Here is a 17,456-nt window from a genome sequence, read left to right on the forward strand (position 1 = left end):
TGTTACTGTATTTTTGTATTATAGTACATCCTTTGGTAACTTTTTGTCTCTTCCTGTTAACTGATGATACAGGTAGCTGTATTTCTGCATTCCTTAAAAAGAATCTTACAGATGGAAGATTGGCTGCTTTGCAGTTGATCCTAGTAAATGCTCCCAGAAGAAGCAAACTGATCTCATAAGCCCAAAGAGCCTATGTTTTAGCAGCATGTCTTACAAATGCAATGACCAACCTATGGCAATGCAGATTTTTTTTTTTAAGTCTGTAGGGTGATTGTAATAGTTCACAGTAACTAAATGGTTGCCTAATGTTCAAAATCCCAAACAAAGGGGCTTCACTGGAGAACCAGCAAAAGTGAACTTCTATGTGTGTTTTAGTTCCCAAATTCAATACAGCTTGAAGAGCAACTCAGCAATTTTTTAGAGGGATCCAGTCCTTACTTTAGTTATATTCTGGTTTAAATTTTATATTGGAACTGCCATCATGTATTTGTTGACTTACTCTTTTTCTCCCTTTCCCTCCTTACCAGCAGTGGTACTCTGAAGCTGAACATTGTGTGTTCGACCATGGGCCGTTCTGAGTCTTCGGTTTAAAGCCAATTGCTGCCCAGATGATCTTGTTTCAGGGACTGGCATGAAATGAAGTAGTACACTTCAACACACTTTCAAATATTCCTAGGCCGAAAATATGAATGAAATGTGTTTTAGACAGTTGCATGTAGATTTAGTTCACTTAAATTAGAGCTGTCCTAGTTTTCAGGATTCATCTGGGTCAGGGCTCCCTGATTTTGATTGCCTGCCTGCAAAGATGTTAATATTTGACAGCTGAGTGCACTGCCCGGGCTCCCAAAAGGCTCATGAGATTAAGTGAGCCGTTTAAACCTGTGGATATATAGATTAATTATGAGTTGTTGAAGCAATTCAGTTCTACCACCAGAAGGCAACTCTCTGTTAACATTCAACTAAATGATTTGAAAGTTCACCACAAACAAGGCAAGCTGGGAGGAGACTTAAGTTTTGGATGTTCTAAGGAGATTAAATAGGAGTTTGTTTCTAAGGTAGGTCAGAGAGGACAGGAATAAGAAGATGAAAGGGAGAAGACTGAGTGAAAGCAGAACAGAGATTAGCAGGTGACATAGAAGAAAAGAAGAATTACCTGTAAACTGTGGAGGGAAAGGAAGGGGGGTATAAACAAAAAAGCCTCATGGGAAAGAAAATGAGGACAGCTGTCAATATTGATCAAACAATATTTAAAAAAAAACCCAAAACAACAGCAATTACTCATTGGTATTCAATTTTTTTTTCTGAGAAATTCCCTAAGTCATTCCAGAAAAAGATAAGGTCCAACTTCTGAGAGAAAGTAATTGTAGGAAGATGGTAAGGAAAATGTGTGGAGTTAGTTTGCCCTCAAGTTGCTCCTCTCCCTTAATATCTTTTTCTATTTCTGTTTTGAAAATACATCTGTAAATATAAAAAGAGGTGAAGTCTTGGTTCCTTTGAAGTTGACAGGAATCTAAGGACAATGACCGTGTTAAAAATGGCAATTGCTTTAGCATTTTGGATTTCCATACTGTTAATCATTTTAGCATTCTGTATTTCCATATCAGAAGTGCCATTGCCTTGAGAAAATGAATGGTGTAGTATGGTTTGGTGTTTCTTGGTGATTCCTTCATTAAATTTGCTCACCCTTCAGTGAAATGTTTTCCTAAGTAGTAGTCTCACCAATTTAACATGAAGCCTGGAATTCAGTCAGAGTTTCTGTGAATAGTGTGCAAATAGAAATTAAGACTACAGGCTAAATAGAGTTTGTGGTTTGAAAACCGGAAAGATCTGTCCCATAGAGATATATTTACTTTACAATATATAATGAAGTCAGTTCCACTGGCAAGAACACATTAATGACAGTGTTATCTTGATGTATTTTATGCACTTCCCAACTTTAGTTACATTGCCACTTCTGAAAACCTGGAAAAACAAAACTCAGTTTAATCCAACTATAATTTAAATCTCCTCAAATCCAAAACTGGTAACAGCTGCTGGAACAATTCTGTGTGTATTTAGGTGTAGTTACAGAAAGGACACGAAGGGACCACCTTAAACAACTTGGCTAAATGATCTGTGATGTGAGGAGAACTCTTGTACCCTTTCTTCAGCTCCTCTTAAAAGCACCATCTACAATTGAGAAAAGCAGGCTCAAAAGCATCTCACTTTGGGTTGTGCTCTGTAGTCTGTCCATGGCAATCTGCAGGGATCTGACTGGGCACTGCCAGCTCAGAGGTGGAAATGAGCTGGACTGCTTAGAGGCTGTACTTGCTAGGGAATGAACTTCAGAGAACAGGGAGAAGTTCAGCCGAGGTGGTGGCACTGTTGTTACAGCAGCGCTCGTGTGAAGCCTGTGAGTGATTCCTGTCACGTGCGTGTTACTAAGTGTGAGGGGTTTGGTAGCAAACTTGTTAAAGTCCTGGGACCTGCTTCCTGTGTCTTCTGTCAGGAGAGAGAGAGCTAGTGCGTGATGGGTTCACATGGGAAAGTTCATTTCTCTATTTCGTGTTCTTCATAGTAGCTAGTATGGGACTATGTTTTGGATTTGTGCTGGAAACAGTTGATAATTCAGGGATATTATGGTTATGCAGGCAAACCACAACTTCATTGCGATAAATAGAAAATTTCTTACAGGATTTCTAATCTGTCTGCTCTGCTACCTGCTTTGTGGTAGTGGAGCAGTTGATGGTGGTTATTGGCTGCAATGGGAAGGACACAGCTAGACAAACTTCTTTTTTGTGAAATGTTAAGTTTCCTTCTATGTAGGTCACAGAAAAATAAAAGCATGCTCTGTAGTGCTGGCCAGCTAATTTTCTAGTATGCAGAAGATATTTAATGTATCTTAGTTTTCTTCCTAAATTGAATGGAAAAACAAAGTTCAAAAAAGTTTCCACAGGTTCTGAATTGAAGGATCTTTTGCAACACAAATGGTGTTTAATTTTTAACTAAACAGTAGGTATTTAGTATTTATTTTATTACATATATGAAATTGAAATATTGAAATATTGAAAAATAATCTCAAATTTCTTCTGTTGTTTTTGTATTCACAGTGTCATAACATGGTTTGGAAGGGATGTTAAAGATCATCCAGTTCCAACCCCTCTGCCATGAGCAGGTACACACGTGTTACTGCAGTTATATGTGAGGAAGAAAACAAAGTTAAATGCTTTATTCCATAATTACATGTGTAGCAGCTGTTTCTAATATTCTTGTCTTACTCTTGAATATATTTTTCTCTCTTATATCAAAGATCTAAAATTTTCTTCCCTCTGTAAATCAATGTTCTGAATACATTTTACCTTGTTTTTTTAATTATTTAAGTAAACTTCTGATAGGGGAAGTCAGGGCTACTAAAAACAGTTTACACAAATCAGGGGGAAAAATCAAAATGCTGGTTTTTATTACTTCTGTCACAAGACTTCACTGCACAATAGCAACAGAATTACTGCAGTTGATATTAGATGGCTTGCTGTAGATTCCACGTACTGGCCATGCACACAGGAAAACAGACTGAAAAAAAAACCCTAAAAGATTTCATTTACTGGCTAAAATAAGTTATGGAAAAAGAATACATGGGCAAGGAAGGAGTAAGAAGACTTAATCAGAAGGTTCTGGATATAAATGCCTTGGACTGAGTTTGTTCTTGCTTTTGGTTGTGTATGTATCCACATTAGTATTTTAATGCACTTTGGAAATTTGTTTTCTTGTTACCTCTGCTTAGCACTTAGACCCATTCTATGGAGCAGTCTTGTAAAACAAAGTAGGTTTCTTTTAAATTAAAAATAAACCAGAAGGTAAGTTCCAGCAGCATACCTAATACAATCCAAATGCTCACAGGAGCTGGTCCAGAGTTTCTGTCCTCAAAACAGTGTGGACATGAGGTGAACAGAACCAAATGTCTTGCCGCAGAAATCTGTGCATATTAAGCTCACTGCTTGTGAAAGTAGATATAACCACAGGTTGATTTTCTAACTAACTTGTATTGTTCCTCTGGTTCATACTGCTGAAGTTGTGCTCTTTCTTAGCTGAAAAAATAACCCAAAACCCCAAGAACCTAGTATCTGTCAGAATTAGCTTTTATGAATTCATAGGTTGTGTTTCTTTAAAATACAAAAAATAGTTCTTACATGAACAATGTGCCAAAAAATGCTCCTGGAAATATGTCAAATGCAAGCCTAATACGTGCAATTCAAGGATGAGCTTTCAGTAGCATCACATTCCTCTGTAAGATGCCTATTCATTCTGACAACCTGCTGTCTAGAAATCTTGTGACCTCTTTTTTGGTACATGTCAGTTCGTTAGTTGGTGAGCCTTAACGTGAGTTATTATAAAGAGATGGCTTCTGCTTTGTTTTAATTTATGCAAGTCTATTTGAAGAGTTTAAAGTATGTATTATTTTAACTATTTATGTTGTTGCTGAATTATGGCGAGTTTTGTGCCTCTACTCTCTGCTCAATAGTCAGTTGCTCTGATCTTACATCCTTGACATAGTAATTAGTGATCCTGATGCCTAAGGAATGGATTCCTGTTTTAAGACTGATGGTCGCGTATTTTCTTCCTACATCCTTCTGCTGGCTGTAATGACAGAAGCATCCTACAGAATTTTACTGACACATAAGTCAAGGATAATTAAGGAGCACTGATTAGATTACATACCTAAGAAGTCTTAAAGAGGTGCATTTCTCCCACTGGCTGTAAGGAACAAATGTTGAACTACATTAGGGAAAACAGAAGTGTGGTGTAGCATGTTGGATTTTATCTAGTCTCACTTCAGCAATATCACATTCACACAAACTCATACTTGTCAGTGGTCACACAACTGTCTGTGGGAAAGACACGTGAGTGTAAAGAGGTGGCCTTAAAGTCTTTAATTCAGTGTCTTTCCACTGAGGTACACAGCAACAAGTTGTTAATAGCACCAGTTCAGTGACAGATGCATTGCCTTTTCATTAAAGGAAAATGAGTGGGGAATGCTGCATGCAGCCTGGTACGTGATTCACAAGGACTGTGTGCAAATTAAGCACACATGCAGGCCTGAAAATTTCAAATTGTTAGTACTTTTACCTTAGTCTAGAGACTAGCTCTTGACCCAGCATGCTCTTGATGTTATCTGTGCTTGAACATCTGCATTGTAGAGATTTGTTCATACTGAGAATTCTGTACCAAAGCACACTGTAATGAATCAGTCTCAAAACACATCAATTTCTTGATTTTTCCTGAAGCTACCTTTTGCTCAAAAAAAAAAAAAAAAAAGCTTTCCAAATGGTTCCCCAGGGTTATAATTAGGCAGTTCTATATAACCAAAATGTTCAAGCACTGACATGAATTAAAGGAAATGCAGTGTGACATGATTCATTATTAAGATTAGTTTTGCAATTTGTAAGTAATTTAGAAATAAGACCACATGCGTGTCTTTGTGTGAAATCACAATTTTGGATATTTGTCTTGAGAGTGCTGGTAAGTTTAGGTAAGAAGTGGAATTTCCAAAAGAAACATATAGCTCAGAGGCCAAAATCTCTGACCTAGTTCAGGCAGCCCCACATAACTAAAGGCTGTGTATTTATTTTGGTTTTGTCATTTGAGGGGTACATAAGTGGCAAATACTGTGTTGGTGTAACATTATTCTTGACATGTAAGCTTGTAATTAAATGAGCCATATTTTATGAACAAGATAGATTAAAAGACTAGTGTACTATTCTTGAATGTAGAAAGTCTGATTGATTTTGGAGTTCTTTTAACACAGCTTTTTAATACTACGTTCTATTGTATTTAATAACATATAACCCATATAAAAAAAAAAAAATCCAGGTTTGATGTCTTGGTAAGGTGTTCTGCTGATTTCACAGAGCCTGATGTTGTCCCAAGACATTATCATCATGTAGATCTGAGGTGCTTTTTCTGTCCTCACAGATTTAGGCAGTGGTCTGCTTTATTGTGCTCAATGTAAGTCTTTTTCTAATAGACAATGCAATTGGTTACAGTTCTGCCCCAAACAAGGAGCAGGAAAACTTTTCAGGCTTTTTTTCAGCTACTTGAGTTTCATACTTATCTCTACAGTTTCTCCTGCACTTCCTTCTTCTGGGTTTCTGGATGTCCTGTCCTTTGTTTTTCTGATTTGGTTCTAGAACAAGGTGTTCTACTAGGAAGTTTCATCTAATTAAACATTTTTCTGTGTTTCTCTTTTGATTTCTAGTTGCACCTCTTTCAAGGAGGGAGCAGCTATAAATGGAGTTTCAAATATTCAGTTCTTAAATCGAAAGCTGGTGAGGTCTGTAGCCTTCCACTGAGCCTCACGTGTCATGTCTTCTGTTCAAGACAGGACTTTATATGTGGAGGCTTTTTCCCTACTTGTGTAGATCTTTTTTGGTTTCCTTAGTGCACAGAGGAATTTACATAGGACATTACAAACAAAGATGCAGTTATATTTATGATCAAGTGAGTGGATAAATTGAAACTTTTTCTGATGCATGACCTGAAAAAAGTTTTCCTTATGGTTGCAGGAGTTTCAAAGAATAGGGAATAACAAGATTGCATTGGGTTTGTCAATTAAATATATCTAAAAAACAAACAAAAAGGCACATCCAATTAACATGGGGAAAGAGCTGCTCTACAGTTCTGGGATTTTTAAAGGAGGCCCTTTTTCTGGCCACACTCTCCTTTGTTACTTACACTTAACTGTCACTTGTCATCACTGCTCATTTTTATGTTTGCATTTGCTTCCTAATTGGGAACACACCAATTTTGACTCTGAGCTAGGTGATGGAAGAATATATTGTCTCATTCTCACTATTTTAAGGGTATCAGTTTCCTGCCCAAGACTCGTATTTTCTATGATTCTCTCGCCACAGCAGCATGATCATCTCCCACAGCCTTGTAATGTTTATATATGTATGGATATAAATACACACACACCCATACACACTCCCTGTATTGCCCCAGGGCTGTTCTGCTCCAGCTGCCGTGCTGTGTATTGGCCTTTGCTGAACTTCACAGTTGATGCTGCCAGTCCTCTGTCCTGCCTCAGGCAGCCCTTCCCTCAGCCCACTGACAGAAGCCCATCTCCACCCCCCATACAATGGCTTGCTGCCGTCCTTCTCTGGTAGCTTCAAGGTTTTTAGGAGGATCCACACCCTCAAGCTCAGGATGAGTGCTTGAGTCTGTTTTTCCTTAGAAGATCCTTCTAAACAATCTGCACAATTTTGCTCTGTGCTTTGACTTTCTTTACAAGCCAGTCCACCACAGCATGGACTTTTATCCGCACACATGCAGTGCTGACTAATATCTGATTTTGTTCAAAGAATATAAGCCGTAGAGTAGAGCTTCTTTTAGTATACATCTGCAGCTCCCCTGTGTTTCTGAGTTTTATCTAAAGTAATTCTTTGAGCTCATTTGAAAGTCTGCTGAGAGCTTCAAGATTGCAGATTACTTTATGTAAGTGGCTTGGTGGACGACTCAACCGGTAAATTATTTAGTACCTGTCTTTCTAGAAGGGCTGAAGTTAGGTTATGTGTTCTATAATTCAGAAAATACTTAACACTTGAGTGAACAGGCACATACAAAAAGAAACATGATTCACCCAGCATTAAAGTAAATCTGTTGCTTTCAGATGTAATTTTTTCTCCTTCATCATTGTTCAATGTTCCTCGTTCTACATTAAATAAAGTAAGGGATGTAGGATTATGCACTGAGATCTAGAAGGCAACAGGAACACCGACAACCCTGTTTAATTGTACTGTTACCATGGAGCATTTAAAACCTACTGGATTATAAAAACAAATGCTGTTTGTTCTTTCTTTCAGAATAACTGCTTGTTTCAGTGCAGTTGGGTTCAGTGATGTGCTATTTCAGTCCTCCAGAAAATTTACTATTTCTTTTCCTGTGAAAATGAGTATTTGCAGAAGGGATCTGTGCTGCAGACAAATGTGTTATCCGATCATCTTAATATCTCTTCCATTCATTTAAGCAAATGTTTATTTACTGAAGTATAATTCATAGCTGCTGTTTTGTTAAAAAGGAAAGTTTCCAGGCAATAATTGTCCCCACTTAAAATAATAGGGGAAGTTTGTAGTGTAGTTTTTAGTGAAACTGAAGAAAAAACACTGTGAAGTGTGGCTTCACATATAACACCTGTGTAAAATTGTGGTCTCTGTCTTTATGTTGTGAAGACCTTGTTCTTGAAACGGGAGTTTCGTTGGGAATGAATATATTTATCAATCAAAAGAAAAAGAATTGCTTTTTTCAGGATCTGATGTAGACAAAATTAGCAAAATGGTGTGAATAGGAGACAGTTTTGTAATAATTCCCGTGAGGAAAAAAAGGACCCCACTTCCAAGAGATAAAATTTTGTCTGCAGTCATATGAAAGTCTTTTCCTATGTACCTGTAATGCTGCAAAATTGGCTAAGCAATTGATAGTTTTACCCTTTGCATGTAACAGGAGTTGGAAGCCAGCACACATGGTATTATACAAAACTTTGTCATCCAGTGGTTTGATCAGCTAAGATTTAAATAAGATTAACAGTAGAAAAAAAAATCCCTTTTCATTTCATCTCCTTATTCCATTATCTGCTGAGCTTTGAGTCACCGTTGCCTCAGGTTAACGTGTTAAAAGAACAATTAAGTAAAGAGGTTTACATCAATGCAGGGTTCAATTTTCAAATTATAGAATCAGTGGTACTCTGCAGTGATGAGAGTTAGATGCATGTGTGACCTAGCAAACAGATTACATTTTGTTATCCTCTCTTGTTTGCTGCCTTAATGTTGCCTTCAGTAAATTCTGGGATTTGGAGTTTTTATTTTGTCTCTTAAAATTTCCGAGAAAGTAAGAAGCTTTTGTGTCTTTCAGGAAATTAGCTGGGGATTTTTTTCTGCTTGAAGCCTCTCAGTCTTGAAATTGGTGTCATTTGTTCTAATTTAACCCATGTTCTAGGCTCTGGGAATGGAACGTTTAGCTCTACAAGGAAGTGAAATATGGTTTTTAAGGGTGTTTTTTTTGTTCCTTACTCCCATTTTCACTCTGAGAAAACTAAATTAAAGGTGTGTGGCCCAGTCAAGTCGTTAAACAGATGTTAGTACTGCAGTAGGTTATATCTCCCAGAAAACAAAATATATGGGTTGAGTGTTAAACCCCAGATTAAAGTCAGGAAATAGTTATTGAAAGAAGTGTCAAGTGATGGTCGGTGATGGAAGAGACGGAGCAAATTGCTTGGATGCAATAAGCCATTTTTATTGATACAGAGCTGAGTATTTATACCTTTTCAGCAGTAACTAAAAATAAATGCTTATATAAGCAATAATCACTGTAACAACCATATCTGTGTTTCTTAATAATATTGCAAAACTAGAAGCTAGCACTAACCGACACAGGTACATACCAAGCACGCCTTTCCCTTACGCTGGCTATTCTGTGGTAGGCTGTACTGCCTGCCACAGCTTATGGCCTGGCAACATTACCATGTCCACTGCTGACATGAGTTTAGCAATGCTCTCACTTCTGCTTTCTAACTGTATCTCCACATCTACCCCTCTCTTATCTACAAGTAAAATCCTCTTTGTTGACTTATCAATCAGTCTCTGAACACATTGCAAAACACATGGCAGACAAATCATCATAAGTAGCAGCATGGCTAAAATATAAATTCCTGTTTTAGCTAAATGCTTAAGCCAGCCAGTAAGACCCCATCCTCCAAGTATGTTTCCAAGCCAGTCGTTATCGCTTACAACTCTTAATTTGATGACACTATCTCGAAGGGCTTGTATGTTAGCATGAATAGACAGGGAGTGATCAGACAGGTTCATGCAGCATAAGCCTTCAAAATTGTCACAACCGTGCCCATGTGCCAAAAGCAAAAAATCAATTGCAGCTCTATTCTGCAGTGTAGCATGTCTCACACTATCAACGTCTGTTAATAAGCCTGTTAAAGCAGAGCTAGTAGCATTAGTTTGTTTTGCAAGCCAGTAGCCAAGGTTATTCAGGGTTTTCAGTGCATGTGCTGTTCCAATAGATGGGATAATAGAGGCAAACACTCAGGCTCCTAGGTTCCAAGATTGAACATTATCATCACAATCCTGGCTATATGTGTGTGTGCTGCGTTTTGCTCGCACCAGCTTGTGCAAAGATGGTAAGTTTCCCCAAAAAGAGTGAAACATGGTTAGTCGCCCAAAAGTACAAGGACCTCCTATGGCCTTACCCGGTATTCCCTTCCAAGCTCTGTTTCCACATATCAAAAATATGTTGTCTAATAATCCAATAGCAGCGCTTCCAGGAGTAATTGGTTGGGGCAAAGTATGGTTACACCAGGCAGAAGCATTGGTGTAAATTCCTGTTCCTGAAACATCAAGGCCGAATTTTCTCTTGGCATTGTTAGTATAATTTAGATAAAAACACACAAAAGACTGAGTGGATCCAAAAATATCTAATTCTTGAGGTGGCATAGAAAGAGGGGGAAAGTTAAGAACTTTATTTACTCCCAACCCCTTTTCATTAGAAAAATACCACTTGGCTGATTCACCAGCCTTTTTACGCCAGCTTTTCTGGCACCACCAGGTCGGCTCAATTCGACCCATAGCAGTACACTCTCTTTGAAGTGTTAAATTGAATAAAGCATCCCATTCACTCTTCACTAAGGGCATAGCTACCAAACAGGTTTGGAAAGGGTCACCAGGGGAGGTCATGGATAGGCACAGCGTCGACTCGTTCAAAGCTTCAGCCAGCGTAAGCCAAACATTGCGTTGTGGGAGGGGTGGCATTGCGACCACCTCTCCTTCGTCGAGAAGGAGTCCTACTAGGAGGACCAGCCTGAAAAGGCGGATCCGGCTCCCAAAAATACCAATGTGGAAACCAGCCATACTCTTGTCCACACACAAATTTTAAAAGATACAGTTACCATAAGAGTAGCACAAAGGATCGCACTGTGTCCACGGAAATCAAAGAGTGGTATAAAGTCAGTAAGTCCTCTGGAATCAGGTAGAAGCTGGTTGAGCTGGTGGTCGGGCAGAGGTGACCTCTGCGATCTCTGGAACCGAGGCTGAGACTGGAATGGCTGGGGTCTCCACTGATAGTGTGCCAGGGTGGTCAGGATCCTCAGGAGAGGTATTTAAGGATGCTCTGAAGGGTCTCACATTCTTAGATGGGATCCACCTCAGGCCATTCTCTGTAGAAACACAGGCAAAACCCCTTTGCCATGTGATGAGGAGATAAGGTCCCATGATCTTACCTGTTTCTGGGTCCTTAACAAAGACTGGGGCCTTCTGTTTAACCTCTAACTGTTGGTTATTGCTGAAGTGCCTTACAATCAGAGGGTTGGGATCCATCAGGGAACAATTTAAAAACTTAAAAACATACAATGCCTTCTGTAATCGCTCAGCTGGGGTAGCATTCCCCATTCCCCCTTTCTGTTGTAATAAAAGATGCTTTAGTGAAAATAATAAAGTAATAGTAATTAGTAATAAAAGATTGCTCAATGATAGCTTGGTCTGTTAAGGAATGAGGAATCCCCGTTTTGTATGTCATTCCCCAGAGGGCAAGAAAATTTGCAACTCTCTGGGAAATAGACTCTGGGCCATTATCAGTTTTGGTCTGTGCAGGAGTTCCCAAGACTGCAAAGGCACTCGGAAAGTAATGGCAAACATCTTTTGCTGATTCTCCTGTATGACAGGATGCAAACGGGGCACCTGAAAAGGTGTCTATAGAAGAATGTATATACTTCAGTCTGCCAAATTTGGGAAAGTGAGTAACATCTGTTTGCCAAATTTCAAGGCTCTGGAGTCCTCTAGGGTTAACACCTCCAGCAAGAAAGGGAAAGGAGTGCCTTTAATAGTCTGGGCACACAGCCACAATGCTAGAGGCTTGGCAAGAAGGCAAAGCGAAAGCTCTTGCCAGTGCAGCAGTGGAAAAATGAGTGACTGATTTTTGCCTGGGAAAAGCAATCAGGTTAACACCCGCTCAGGTAGCGTAGTAGGTCTGTCTGGCAATTCCCTTCTGCAATAAAGCCAGGCAAGGTAGTGTGAGATCTAATGTGCATTACAAAATACAACTCTTGTCTATTATCTAAAAGAAAAACAAGTTGTTGCAGCCAATAAAACAACTCTGCGTTAGGCACATCTTTCAACACAGCAGCTTCAGCTCTTTCCACAAGTCGTTACTGTGGCTGAGCTGTGTAAGTCCAATCTGGAATCACCTGCAGTTGCCAGGCAAAGACTTGAGGCAAGCTTCCATTGGGCATCTGTGGGGCTGGCATCTGCGAGGGCGGCTGAGGCATCTGTGTCAGAGCATGGCACTGCCATCCTGCACTCTGGTTCCAGTTTCCCTGATATCCTTGGAGCAGGCGACCTTCGGAATCATACTTAGAGTGACACTGGTTAGCAGAATGTGGGCCTCTGTGGCACCATGAGCACATGAGTGGTTTTGGGTTTATCTCCCTTTTTTAAGTGACCGGGTTTGCCGCAGCCAAAACAGACTCCTGAAGTTGCAAGGGGCCGTCTCATGGCTGCAATATTGATGTTCTATTATTGATGTTCTATTTGTGCATATTGATGTTCTATTGTGCCAACATGGTTACACGCTTCAACCATTTCAATTAGAATTGGATTTTGGTTAGGCAGGGACTTAAGGAGTTTTTTACAGTCTGCGTTTGCATTCTCAACAGCAAGCTTCAAAAGCAAAACTTCACAAGCATCTGCATTATCAATTTGGCGTTTGAGTGCCTGCTTAAGGCGGTTGACGAACTGCATATAAGATTCTTGCGGCCCCTGGACAATAGTCGTGAATGATTTCTGAGGCGTTTTTACTTCAGGGACCTTCAGGAAGGCTTGGTGAGCCGCGTGTTGGGTTCCCTCAAGGGCTTCCCTGGGAATCTCTCGGGCTTGGACGGCGGGATTGGTATATGGTCCCATTCCCATAAGCTGTCTAGTTGTGAGGCCTGCCAGGGTCTGATTAACATGACCCACATAAGATAGAAGCAGATCCTGTAGACCTTTTTCCCACTCCTTTTCCCACAAAGCGTTTTGAGTGGGGGATAACAACAGCCGTGCCAGTGTTTTTAAGTCATATGGTGTCATGATATGAGCGGCAAACACACAGTCTAGCAGGCTTGCAAAATACGGTGAACTGATACCGTGCTCTGTGGCCGCCTGCCAAAGCTCCTTAAGCTCTGGGAAGGATAGTTGTTCCCAATGGGCAGTTGCCTTTCTTGGTCCTGTATATAAGACCAGTGCCACAATTTTGTCTGCAAAGTCTAAATCCCCTTCCTTTAATACTTGTTGTTTCAAGTGGACCCAGGTATCGTGAGGGTCGGCGGGAAATAAATCTGGCTCTTTTTCAGGGTAGATGGGTCCAGGGTCAAAAGGATCTTCTCCTTCATCCTCACTGCTGTCAGCTGTACCATAGCCAGCAGTAAATGCTTTTCTAGATGGTGAGGAGCCCCTCTCCCGTCTTGTTGCAAGGGGGACGGGAGCTTTTAGTGAAAGAGGCACAGTCTCTTCAGATTGTAAAGAGCTCTGAGGCTCCGCTTCTGCAGAGGGGGGGCAAGGGGCATCCTCTTTATCTTTAGGAAGAGATTTTTCCTGAGCTTTTAAAGTTTCAAAGATTACTTTCCAGGAGGGAATCATCTCTGCAGCAGCTTTATCACCATCAGCTACAGCATTCCAAAGTTCCACTCCTACTCTATCCCACAGATCCACTGTACAGATTGTGGACTGAGTTACTCTTTGCAGTTTAGAAGCAGTCCATCAGAGTATAATTTTTAAATCATGTGCAGGCAAAGATTTGCCTTGCTTGTCTAGCAGCTTTGACATAAGGCCAAACACGTCTCTTTCTAGGGTGGTCATCCCCTGACCCTGGCCCATAGTTCCCTGCAGCGACTCACCTCCTTTTCAGAGGATCAGTTGCCGGCTGGCATGGCTCCCGCTTCTTCCCGCGGCTTAACCACAGTTCTGAAGGCTCCCGCTTCTCCTGCGGCTTAACCTTCGGCAAAGTTACTGAAGTTCTGCAGGGCGTCACCGACTGTCACTTAAGAGCAGTCCCGTCCTCACACAAGGCACCAGATGTCAAGTGATGGTCGGCAGTGGAAGAGACAGGGCAGATTGCTTGGATGCAATAAGCCGTTTTTATTGATACAGAGCTGAGTATTTATACCTTTTCAGCAGTAACTAAATTCTTATATAAACAATAATCACTGTAACAACCATATCTGTGTTTCTTAATAATATTGCAAAACTAGAAGCTAGCACTAACTGACACAGGTACATACCAAGCACGCCTTTCCCTTACGCTGGCTATTTTGTGGTAGGCTATACTGCCTGCCATAGCTTATGGCCTAGCAACATTACTTATGGCCTAGCAACATTACCATTGCTAAACCTTCCTGACATGAGTTTAGCAATGCTGTCACTTCTGCTTTCTAGCTGTATCTGCACAAATAAGTATTGCTAGAAGGCGCCCTGAAAGCTTCTAGCTTATCCTTGTGTCCCAAGGCGTACAAATACTTGTCTCTGTCACACCTGAACTGTTTATGGTTATATCGTGTTTAATGAGGGAGACTCTCCAGGCTCTCACCTTCTGTTGCTTCAGCAGCCTGAATTCATTAGACACGTTTTCTTAGGCTCTAAATTAAATTTTAAATTAAATTTTCTTACAGCCTAGATTAAATCTCCCACAAGGTGACTGGTTCCCATTATCCCTTCTCATGGCTGTTGGGGGTACGTTGGGCAGGCAGCGCTTTTCTTGCCACTGGCACCTGAGTTCGCCTTGGGTAAACTGGTTTGCTCTGGTCAGGCTCCATCTCTCTGACCATGTTCATTCCCTTTCTCCCACCTCTCACTGGACTGGCAGCAACCCTGTGGAAAGCCAAATCTGAGACCGGAGCCCCAAGTCCTTTACTGAAGAGCTGTTAGCCAGCCTGCTCTACTTGCTTGAGCTGTGCTCTGCACCGTTTCCATGGGACACTTGGGGCTGTTCTGTAAAAATGAGTAACTGTAGTGGTTTGGGGAGACTTTATCAATTCCGCTTGTAAAGGTCTTCAATGGACATCTTACAGAAGATTCAGGACATCTTACTGGATTTGATTTTATTTTTATTTTATCCCCAAGATGCAAACAAATGAAGAAAATCTGAACAAATACTTAGATCCTATTATCTTACCTGAAAGTGTGGGGAAGATAATGGAGATTTTAAATAACTTCATTTCAGTGGATGCATTGTGACAGTTTGTTAAAGCCAGGTCATCCAAAATTCCTCATACAACTGATATAATTCTTTTGAAAGAAAACTTGTTTTCATAATACAGTTCTGATAAAGTTTTGGTACAACACAGATCATTTAGAAATGGAGGTCTCTTGGGAGATGGTTGGGGAAGGAGAAGGGGAGAAGGAAAGAAATGGAGTAAAGAAGTATGTATTTCTACAGGCATGAACTGTTACCTGGTTTAAGTCTAACTAAGGAGATTGTACGTAGTTCTGCACTTCAGGATATGTTCTGCTGAAATCATTTGGATATATGGAGTCTGTGCTTTGCTTTTACATGCAAGTTCTGCTTGCTCAGCATAAACAAATTTTATGCTCCAGCAGCTGCTTCCTGGTTGCTCTGTGGAAGGGACCTTAAAAGCAGCACATCCCCTGCTCTCACCCCAGAGAAAATAGCATAAATAGCAAATACCTAACCAAATGGAACATAATGTATAATTTCAAGCCACCTTCCATTTGCAAAGCATTTGTGGATCTGCAGTGTTCATTTAGTCCCTCAGGCTCCCCTCTCAGTCATGGGGAGCACCCAGTAATGCTGCAGTAAGTGCTGAGTCCACTTGTTCTGGTGTGAAATATCCTGGGGCTCAGCTGCCCCAGCAGAAGTCTGAGCATGCAGACTGGTCAGTTTGAGGGTTCTTAGCTCCCTCCTCTCCCATACTTGAAATGCAGTCTCTTTGTATGAGAGATGTATTGCTGTATTTATTTATTTATCAGAGAAGTTGAATTAAGCAGCATTGCTGATGTTCTGTGTTTGATGAGAGGCTGCATAGGGCCAGAGGGGTGCTACTGTTCACTGGCAGGTAGCACGTGCCTCGTGCTGTGGTTCATGTAGTGCTATAAGGGTGTTCAGAGGATATGAAAGGGAGCTCTAAGGAGCAGGTGAAAGGTGTGTAGGTACGTGTACCTCCTGCCCTAAACAGGCAACTACACTTCCAACAGTTCAGTCTTTTCCAAAGCAGTTTCAGTCATTACCTACAAATGGCTTGATGAGACGGTTGTAGAGGAAGAGAGAAGTATGAAAGACAAGTAGAACCTAAGAATGCATGTTGGGCTGTGGTTCAGCTCAGCCCTTGGCAGAAACCTTCTGAAAAGCCTGGCATCTCAGCAAGCAGAGGTGAAGGTAACAGTCCTCAGAAATCCAGCAATAACATCACTGGCCTGGAAATAACAGAGCTCTGAACTGGCCACTTGGCTGAAGCTATCACTTCCACAGAGGTTTGGAAACAAATAAAAAAGTAGGAAACACAAAATTAGAATAGTCATTGCTATGAAAATTTGATGCTTCATGAACACTCAAACCTCATGATCTTTCCATGCTGTTTTTTGTTGAGATGAAAGCCCTCTTTTGAATAGAAGGTAGTAGCACTAAGGGGTTCTTTTGTAAGATTGGGAACCATTTAAGGCACATCTGCACAGTAATCATAGGGTAATTAATTTTGGTGTTCAGTCAGCAGACCCAGTCATCTGGAGCAAGTATGCTGTGCAGACCTACCCTGCGTGACTGAGTCGTAGGACTCAGGAAGCTGGGTGGCTGACTTGCTGTGTGTGATCTCAAGCAAGTTGTTTATTGTCATCATGTTTACTGTACCAAATGTTCTACAAACTGGTTGGGTTCATTTTGGGAACTAATGTTGTGTTACAATACAAAGATGCAGTTCCCAGGCAGAAAAGCAATTTCTCCTAATCTTCTGTTTCCTCATACATAAAATGTGGTTTCTTGCTCCCTCCCTCCCTCCCTTCCAGAGAGGAATTGTATTTACTTAAATTCGCTTACTTCAATGAAAACATGTACCAGTGGTCTTGAACTTGAGAATTCTGGGGTTCAGGTTTATCATGTTCTGCAGTCCCCAGGTGCTCCAGGTTGCTGGAGTAATATGTGCTATAATGTGATGTGCTTTAAGAGTACATTTTATCACCTTACAGATTTGTCAGGGATCAAGTATTTTTCACACAGACCTTTACAGTATAAATTTACTACTTGCATATGTACACATGTACCTACACCTAAACACATGATAATAGCTGTATTTGTGTGTGGATAAACGTGTTCTGACATTGGTAGTCATGGCAGGTTACAGTCAGCAAAGAGGAAAATTGCTCCCCTTTCTGAGTTACCATCAGGCATTAAACTGCTTCATTCGGGGATGCTTCCTTGTTGTGCCACGCTGTAAGGAGAGA

The sequence above is a fragment of the Corvus kubaryi genome, unplaced genomic scaffold, assembly GCF_017639235.1.
Source record: "Corvus kubaryi isolate FWS band 111438036 unplaced genomic scaffold, C.kubaryi_AGA036_p1.0 split3-73, whole genome shotgun sequence".
Taxonomy (NCBI): domain Eukaryota; kingdom Metazoa; phylum Chordata; class Aves; order Passeriformes; family Corvidae; genus Corvus; species Corvus kubaryi.